The following is a 9,074-nucleotide window of genomic DNA, read 5'->3' as shown; positions in this document are numbered from 1 at the left end:
TGTGGCCTGTTGCAGGACTATTATGCATTCCAATATATGAATATGTTGACATCTAATTCAGCACAGAACTTTGCACTTCCTTAATGATAATGATAGCTTCTTCTTGCTGCTGATAGCATTTAAGATGCTGTCTAACGCAAACTCAGCTGCAGCAATTTTAACATTTTCCCCTCAGAAAAGCTTGGTGCTGATTTATTCCAAGGACTATGGTTGAACCACAGCACTGTACTGCCATATGAAGTGCACTGGAAGGCCATATCTGCCTCATACATTGTAAGCATAGTCAAGTCACAGCCACCCCACAGAAACTGTAGTTTGTTTAGAATGCTACGATTTGTTAGGACACCCCTATTCCCCCCACAGAGCTGCAATTCACATAGTAGTTTAACAATTAATCCTTGTGTCCAGGGATCTTCCAGACCTCACTGCCTGACCCTTGGGATTCTTGCAAAGCCACACCCCTTCCTGTTCCTGTTCTTCCCAGGCCACACCCCATCCTGTTCCTGTTTTGCACTGCCCTCGAGTGTTTTGCCTGTCCCATTGTTCTAGGTGCATTTTATGACAGGGGATTTCAAGCAGCTTCTGAGCTCTGGGCGCAGTACTGTGCCTAAGATTTCAGATTAAAACTGCAGAGTGGAAGGAAAGGAGGGCCTTTTTCTGCCTCCCCACTTCCAACTACTCTATGAAGACTGGAGGAGAGACCCTCTTAAGAATATTGGGGGGTGGGGAAACAGGGGAAGGACTAGACCATGTGAAAAATGAACATAATATTTTAGCTGCAGTTCATTCATTTTCACCCAAACCAAGAGTCCAAGTCTTTTGTTTGAGAGTGGGAGCCAGAACATTAATTTATATGTAGTGTATTTTTCTGTGTATAAAACGATATTTTCTCCTTAGAACTAATAGGCCAAAATTGTGGGTCATCTTATGCAAGGATAGCAGAGTGGGGACGGGTGATTGGTGGTGGCAGCCAGCAGGAGATATGCATCAGCAATTGGTTATGTGATTGGTTGCTGCAGCAAGGCCTGCTGTGGATTGGCTGCGGCAATTGGACGCTGATTTGCGGCAGTGGCAATGTGTAACACTAGATACATTGTGGGAAAATAAACGGGCAGCTCCCCAAATCCAGCCAACTAGAGCTCAATGAAACCTGGTGGGTCCCGCTGATGTCTGCCACTGCCGTATAAGCCTTCTGGGGCAGGAGGGGGAGTAAAGAGGGATCCACCAGATGTCCCCCCCCCAAAGATCCCCTTAATCCTGGAGCCACCCCTGAGTATACAGTAAATACTGTTGTCCTATTGCTGTGGATACAGAGCCTTTTCAAAGGCAGCACACTCCCATACATAATGCAAAGGAAATTACTTTCTTCTCAGCTTTGGGACAAAATAAATAGGAACAGCAGTCCCTTAATAATCTCCACTCAGGTAGCTCTGCAAGCCTTACAGCAGTACTTTAATGAACCCATTTGCACCTGTCCTTTCAAACAACAGAGCATTATTATTTCAGCAATAAGGAAGGACAGAGGATGCTGACTTTGAAAAGGGCAGTCTCACCAGCTACTGCTGACCAGGATGACAGATTCAGTCGCATACTCTGCATGAAGAATATTCTGCATTTTACCCTTCAAGCAACCGAGAGGAAAATGCTACCAAGATCTTACAGCAATTTGACACCAAGAGAAAAGGCGACAGAGGCACAACCAGCAGAAGTTTAAGCAGTTAGACTGCCAATGGGATCACATCCAAAATCAAACTGGACAAGAACTGTTAAAATTTTAATCGGGGAAGGGCTGTAGCACAGGTGCATCACACGATGGAGTTCCCAGGATCAATCCCTGGATCAGGGTTTCCGAAACTTGGGTCTCCAACTGTTTTTGGACAATTCCCATCATCCCTGTCCACTGGCCCTGCTAGTTAGGGATGATGAGAGTTGTAGTCCAAAACAGATTCAAAGTTTCGGAAACTCTGTGCTAGATCCCTGAGTTGGGGCTGGAATGGCAGAGCTGTCAACCTTCCTTTTTTTGCATTGGGAAATGGCCATAGCTGTCAACTTTTCCTTTTTTTGCAATGGGAAACGGCGCTGGAATAAGGGAATTTCCTGCAAAAAAAAGGGGGAAAGTTGACAGCTATGGAATAGACTCCTGCCTGAAACCTTGAAGAGCTGCTGCCAGTCACAGTAGTCCAGAAGTGGGGGAACTGTGGCTCTCCAACTCCCTTCATCCCTGACCGTGGGCCAAGTCCAAACACATCTGGAGGACCATAAGTTTCCCACCCAGCTGTAGATAACGCTAAGGTAGATGAGCCAGCGTTTCAACTCTGTATAAGGCTGTTTCCTATGATCTTAAGAATTGCCAGCTGTCTGTGAAAGTTAATTAGACTTTGTTGCAACAAGATTCATTTTCCTCCTTTGCTTCAAAAATAGAAGTGTCGAAACTTGGAAAAACAAAGGTCATTTGCTTTCTGCTTTTCAAGCTCCCTACAGCAGGCAAGCTGAAGCGTATTCCATAAGTAACACTTGCTACACTAGTATGAAACACACACACACACACACACCACATTTATCAGTCTGCAACTCCATTCATTTACTTTTGTGTCTGTATCAGCAATATAATTTACCACCCTTTGCCCTATCAGAGGTATGCAGATCTAGAGGAACACGGTGATCAATGCCAGCATAAGATAGGTGAAATCTTCATTCTTCTTTTGAAATGAGCTTTTTAAATTTCATTTATTTTAGTTACCGGAATTTCCATGTTGCACAACAGTGATACAGCTTTCAACCACAGCATTTTCCTCAAATAGCTGTTTTTCAAGGAAAACAAAATGGCAGCCACCAGGTGTGGCCACTGATGTCTCTTTTAAGTCATGAAATGAGGATGAGAGGAAAGGACTTGCAGACATGATTCCATTTAGAAAATGCCCTGTGGTGAAGCAAGAAAGGCCGCAGAAGCCTTTTGTGCCTTAATGAAAGCACCTCTGTTTGAAAATATAATACACTCTTAAGAATTTTATTTCAAGATCTGGTTTAGTAGATTATAGGAACTCACAAATTATTGAAGGTGATTCAGAGGGTTTTTTTGTTTGGTTTGGTTTATTATTATTATTATTATTTGCTTATCATGAAGGTAGGCTTCAATTTATTTTCTGCTTGTAAAAGCATTTGAAATTCAGCCCTACTGCTTGCAAAGAATCTAGGGCACCCGAAAAGCCAGAGGGATCAGGATGTTACAAATAAAGGGGGGAAATAAAACCTGGAAGCTGAAGATGAGAAATGATATATTCAATCTATTTAAACTTATGTAAGAATTCAGATACATTTTTATATTTAAACAAAAACTGGAATTAATAAAGAACTGGAGTTCCCTATGCATGTGAGACAATAGCAATCAATATCAACAGCTGTTAGGTTCTGCTCCTTTGACCTTAGGCTACATCATATACAACAGAAACTTGTTTTTCAGTCGTATGAACCCCGCCCCTTCCATTGTCTACTGATATGTGTTGGCATGTGGTGAGGCAGGAGCAGCACCGTAAAACTCATGATCTGGTCTCGCCCTGCGGTGGCTGTGGCCCCTTTGGGGCAAGAAGTCCTTACCTGTATTAACTTGGTCCTAGAAATATCTCCAAAATTTTCAGATGTCCGTGCTGTACTTCATTATGTCCAAATGTCCTGGAATTTATTGGAGAAACGCCAGATCTGGACCTGGAGTGGCCAAGTAGCTAATCGTGCAGCACTGGAAGGAAAGAACAGTTCCTTCAGATGCCTATTGACTGGAACATCTCCTTTTTCTTGTTGCATATGAAAGAGCTGCTTGTTCAGGGGCACAAAGAAAATAAATACTGTTGAGATGTGGGACACTTATCTGGAACTGTTTGTGTGATCTATCCACTATGTGGAATCTGCCGTGGCCTGTTCACTTCCTCTTCTTTCTTTTCCCAAGTCCTCCTCCTCCTAATTTCTCCTCCTCCTCCTCTTCTTTTGTTACGCCTGGCTTTGATTACATATGCCCAGTGCTTTTTTTTCCTTAAAAAAATGTTTAGGGGTACTCTTATTTTCCTACCAATATTGAAATACTGCCCCTCAATGAGGCCAAACTTAGATTCACAAAATGTTTGGGGTATGTGTACCCCTGCATCCCCCCAGAAAAAAGCACTGCGTATGTCTGAGTTTCTTAATGGCATTATGAATTGATATGCTGCTGTTTTTTAAACCCATATTGTTCATGTTTGTCATTTTTATTTTATTTTATTTTTATTGTTACAAAAAAATTACCCCCCCCCCCCCATCGCCCTGGCAATAAACCATGCATTACAAAACATACACACTGAAATTAGCACACCAGAGTCTGATGCATATCTTACATGTGTGCATTTTTTTCTTTTCTTTTCTGTAGAATGCTGTGTGCATGTAGCCTTTTGGGCTCCATAATGGTAAATATAGGGGCACATCAAGAGTGTATGTGTGCTTCATCAATGTTTACATGCAGGTCTGCTACTCTGTGCCAATATATTGCCATATGAGCATTGCTGAATATCTTCAATCTGTTTTACTCAATTTGGTTTTGCCACTTATGTCATCTGCCCCTTCTTCGTGCAGTATTGTATATGGCAAGCAGTTTTTCTTCCTTCTCTCCTTATGCTAAGTTGTGTCTAGGTTGGAGTGTGGATCAAGTATGATCTGACCTGGGACTTGGGTTTTGTGAAAGCATCCTTAGCAGTTCAGAGTAAGGAGTCAGATTTTGGCTTGATATTAAACAAACAAACCCAAGAACATCATTAGGCTATGGGACCAATAAGGCAATTTCCACCACTGTGTCTCATTTTCTCAATTACTTGGAGAGAAACTGGGAAAATTCTATCCTAACACTAAGTCTTCCTTACCTTACTATTTCATGCTCCATAAAACAAGACGGTCAATAAGACCACTGGCATTGCAGATAACTTCACAGTGAGCTGGCGCCTTGCAAACTCTTCTTAGTAAATTGATATTTGGGGGAGAACAGCAATTAATTTGAAAGAAAAGGCAAAAGCATTTGACAGTGAATGTTTTTTCCTCTATCTGTTCTCAATGGTACATATTTTGGGAGTAGGTTCTTTCAATAGTACAACATGCACCCGGATGTGTTTCTGTATATCTTGACATGTCCTTAATGTAAATCTGTCTTCATTTCTGTCATGCTGCTGGTCTCTTTTTATTTTGTAGATTCTTCATTTGACAGCATATCTGTGGAACAGCCTTGAGAAATCAATATAAGCTACTTGCCTGAGAATGAAATCTATTATATTCACTGCTTTGCCACTATGGCTCTAATGATAACACTAACAATACATTTTTACTCAAACATCAGAATAAGCAAAAGCTTTCTCTTGGTGACCAGGCAAGTCAATTTTACTAAATAAATTGCCAGGAGCTCTTAAGTGCATGCATAATGGACCATAAAGAAGGCTGATCGCTGAAGAATTGATGCTTTTGAATTATGGTGCTGGAGGAGACTCTTGCGAGTCCCATGGACAGCAAGAAGTTCAGACCTAGCCATACTTAAGGAAATCAGCCCTGAGTGCACACAAAAGCTCATACCAATAACAAACTTAGTTGGGTATCTAAGGTGCTACTGGAAGGAATTTTTTTTATTTTGTTTTGTTACAGCAGACCAACATGGCTATCTACCTGTAACTAGAAGCATAGAAATACTTATGTATCTATTTTTACACCAAAATTTCCCTAGGTGGTTTACAAGCTAAAATAGAATGACAGTGGGTTTTTGTTTTGTTTTTGTTTTTCTTTTTTAAAAAAAGAGCAAATGCAGATAGTAGTTTTGTTAGTTAAAAGAGCTTTAGCTTCTTGTGTTGCTGTCTGTTATTTGCATTGTTAGCCACCCTGATTTTTTTTTTAACAGAAAGATGGGCTATAAATATCTTAAATAAACGAACAGGCTATGATTCAATGAACCTCAGCTATCCCCAATATGAATATTTCCCAGTCTTCTTGGCACAGAATCCCCGGGTCACTGATATTCCTTTTACCCGTAGGCCTAGTCTCTTTATGCCAATTCCTATTCCTTCCCAAGTTTTTTTCCCATCCATGTTCAGTTCATTCCATTTCCTCTTGCTGCTTCCCTGCAAGTGAGCTCCCTCTGGCCTATCTTTTCCCCATCTATCTCCCCACAATTGTCCAGCCTGATGAAAACCTTTGGAGTTTCATAGAATAATAGAACTGCAGAGCTGGAAGGGAACCCTAAGGGTCGTGTTGTCCAACCCCTTGCAATGCAGGAATCCTGCCCACAGCCATCAAAAGCTCTAATTCTAATGCAGTGATGGCCAAACTTGGCCCTCCAGCTGTTTTGGGACTACAATTCCCATCATCCCTGACAACTGGTCCTGTTAGCTAGGGACATAGCTGTCAACTTTTCCCCTTTCTTGCGAGGAATCCTATTCGGAATAAGGGAATTTCCCTTTTAAAAAAGGGGAAAGTTGAAAAAAAAGCTATGGCTAGGGATGATGGGAGTTGTAGTCCCAAAACAGCTGGAGGGCCAAGTTTGTCCATCACTGCTAATGTGTCAAGAGTAGGGGAACCATGTGCCCTACTTTACAGAGGACAGTCCTCTGCTTCAATGTGCCTTTTTATTGTTTGGGCAATGCATAAGTGGCCACCCTAGTCACAAGTGCATGCCCTGGCTCTAGTTTTATATACTCTCCAATATTTCTCTGATGAAAATAGGGACGTCCTAAATTATTATTATTATTATTATTATTATTATTATTATTATTATTATTATTATATTTGTTGTTGTTGTTTAGTCGTTTAGTCTTGTCCAACTCTTCGTGACCCCATGGACCAGAGCACCCCAGCCACTCCTGTCTTCCACTGCCTCCCACAGTTTGGTCAGACTCATGTTGGTAGCTTCAAGAACACTGTCCAACCATCTTGTCCTCTGTCATCCCCTTCTCCTATTGATTATTATTATTATTATTATTATTATTATTATTATTACTACCTGGCCCGGCCATGCCTTGCTGTGGCTCTTCCCCCCCCCTCCGTTCTCGCCTGGTTTCCCACAGCTTATCCCCACGAACTTCCGTGTGTCCCATTTCAGTCTTCCCTCCCCCCCCTGTTTTTGCCTGATTTCCCACACGTTATCCCGATGAACTTAAGCCTGCCTCCTCTCAGTCTTTCCCTCCCGTTTTCACCTGGTTTCCCACAGCTTATCCTGATGAACTTCTGTGTGCCTCCTCTCAGTCCCCCCCCCCAGTTTTTGTCTTCCTCCCACTCACGTGGCATGATTTGTCCCCCTCCCCTGCACTCTCCATGGTCAATCCAAAACTGTGTTGATATCCTACCTCCCTTCTCTCCAGTCCCCCCCCCCCGGTTTCGCCTGGCTCTCTACAGGTTGTTCTGTTGAACTCCTGTGCTGTGATTTGTTGCATCACCTCCGCACTCTCATGTCTGTTGCTCACTGTTTTAAAATGGGAATTGGCCGAGCCTGAGGCAAGGAGTTGTTATGGTGGTGGTAGCTAAAGGTTGATTCGGCCCCTCCCCTGCCAACAGTCTATTGGCTGAGGTGACCTCAAGTTCTGCTCCCCCTCCCACCCTCTTCTGAAGTCTGTTGTTGTAAAGTGTGCGTTCCTTTGATGTCCACTGGAGGGTGCTGTTTTTTTGGACAAATTCACGGATTTACCTGGGAAAGGTGTGATATTTTTGCAATCTAGGTACCTAAGAACCTTCCCATATGGCCAAGGAATGTTGTGTCCAAATTTGAAGGCAACCGGTCAAACGGTTACGGAGCAAGGCCTTCGCATCCGCGCACCCATCTTGAATGTATAGATAGAGAGAGAGAGAGAGAGAGAGAGAGAGAGAGAGAGAGAGAGATTATTTTACTATTTATAACCCTCCCAACTGACTGGGTTGCCACTGGGTTGCCACTGGGTGGCTTCCAACATATATAAAAACATAATAAAACATTAAACATTGAAAAAAAACAAAAAACTTCTCTATACAGGGCTGCCTTCAGATGTATCGGGGGTCGGATAACTCCATACCCTCAAACATTTCCCCAATAAAATAGGGACATCCTACCATAACTGCCAACATTTCTCTGATGAAAATAGGGATGTCCTAAGGAAAAATGGGACATTCTGGGATCGAATCAGCAACTGGGATTGTTTTTGTAAATCAGGGACATCCCTGGGAAATAGGGGCACTTGGAGGATCTGGTCCTATATTCGTTTTGGAAGTAAGTTTCTAAGCATACTGAGTTTGTCACTCAGTTCTATAGTCTAGGTAAGATGGCTATTGCTGAGCTTTTACTTAGCTGGAATCTTGTGCTCAGTAAGAACCACACACTGAAAACATCACAAGCACAACCAGCACAGTAACAACCATTCTCACAAAGCCCATAGTAACTGCACAGTTAGTCTACCAATCACACTATTGCTCACAGACAGCTCCCTTAGCAATGATACAATAACAACACGAAGCAATAGCCAATGATGTCACAATTGCTGAAGAGTATGGGTGACTCGTATGTGCTTAAGAGAGCATGTTTATTCAGAAGTAAGTGTGCTTTGGATTGCAGCCTTAAACCATACCTCCTTTCTCTCACACACAATGATCAGGCAGAGGCTCAGGTATGCCAAGCCCAGCCTCCATATGGCTTTACAGGTAAGCGGCAATTTGACTTGGGACCTTAAGCTGATAAGGTACAACTGCAGCAGAATGGAAGTGAGATATTCCCTAATCCTGGGTCCAGACAACAGCCAGACCAGGGTATTCTACAGTATCTGAATACTGTCCTGTGTAAATATTATTCATTTATTTTGCCAGTTATGCAAGTGTTAAAAGTCACTAGAGCTATGCATGCAAAGGTGGCAGGGAGATAGTATGGCATGAGAAATATCTGAGATACAATTCCTGGCATATGTAGGGGGGAAAGGCACTTAAGAGTAGAGATAGCTCATCATTGGAAGTTTTCCATGCAATTCTTATTGCAGGGATTGTGGTTCAAAGTGTGGTCTCTTGTCCTAGCTGCAAAACTTACACAAAGACATAAAGTAAAACCAACCAACCAATCCACCATA

General features: G+C 42.4%; 1 protein-coding gene across 1 annotated transcript in view; it reads left to right on the top strand.

Moving 5' to 3' along the window:
- Positions 1–8,556: 8,556 nt before the first annotated feature.
- PJA2 (praja ring finger ubiquitin ligase 2) overlaps positions 8,557–9,074 on the top strand; it is a 38,624-nt gene continuing 38,106 nt past the window's right edge. The window contains exon 1 of the mRNA XM_033164815.1: positions 8,557–8,658. The gene's annotated coding sequence lies outside the window, so the exon portion shown is untranslated. The remainder of the gene's footprint in view (positions 8,659–9,074) is intronic.

This window comes from Lacerta agilis, chromosome 11 (genome assembly GCF_009819535.1).
Source record: "Lacerta agilis isolate rLacAgi1 chromosome 11, rLacAgi1.pri, whole genome shotgun sequence".
Classification (NCBI taxonomy): domain Eukaryota; kingdom Metazoa; phylum Chordata; class Lepidosauria; order Squamata; family Lacertidae; genus Lacerta; species Lacerta agilis.
This window is presented reverse-complemented; position numbering and strand designations above follow the sequence as displayed.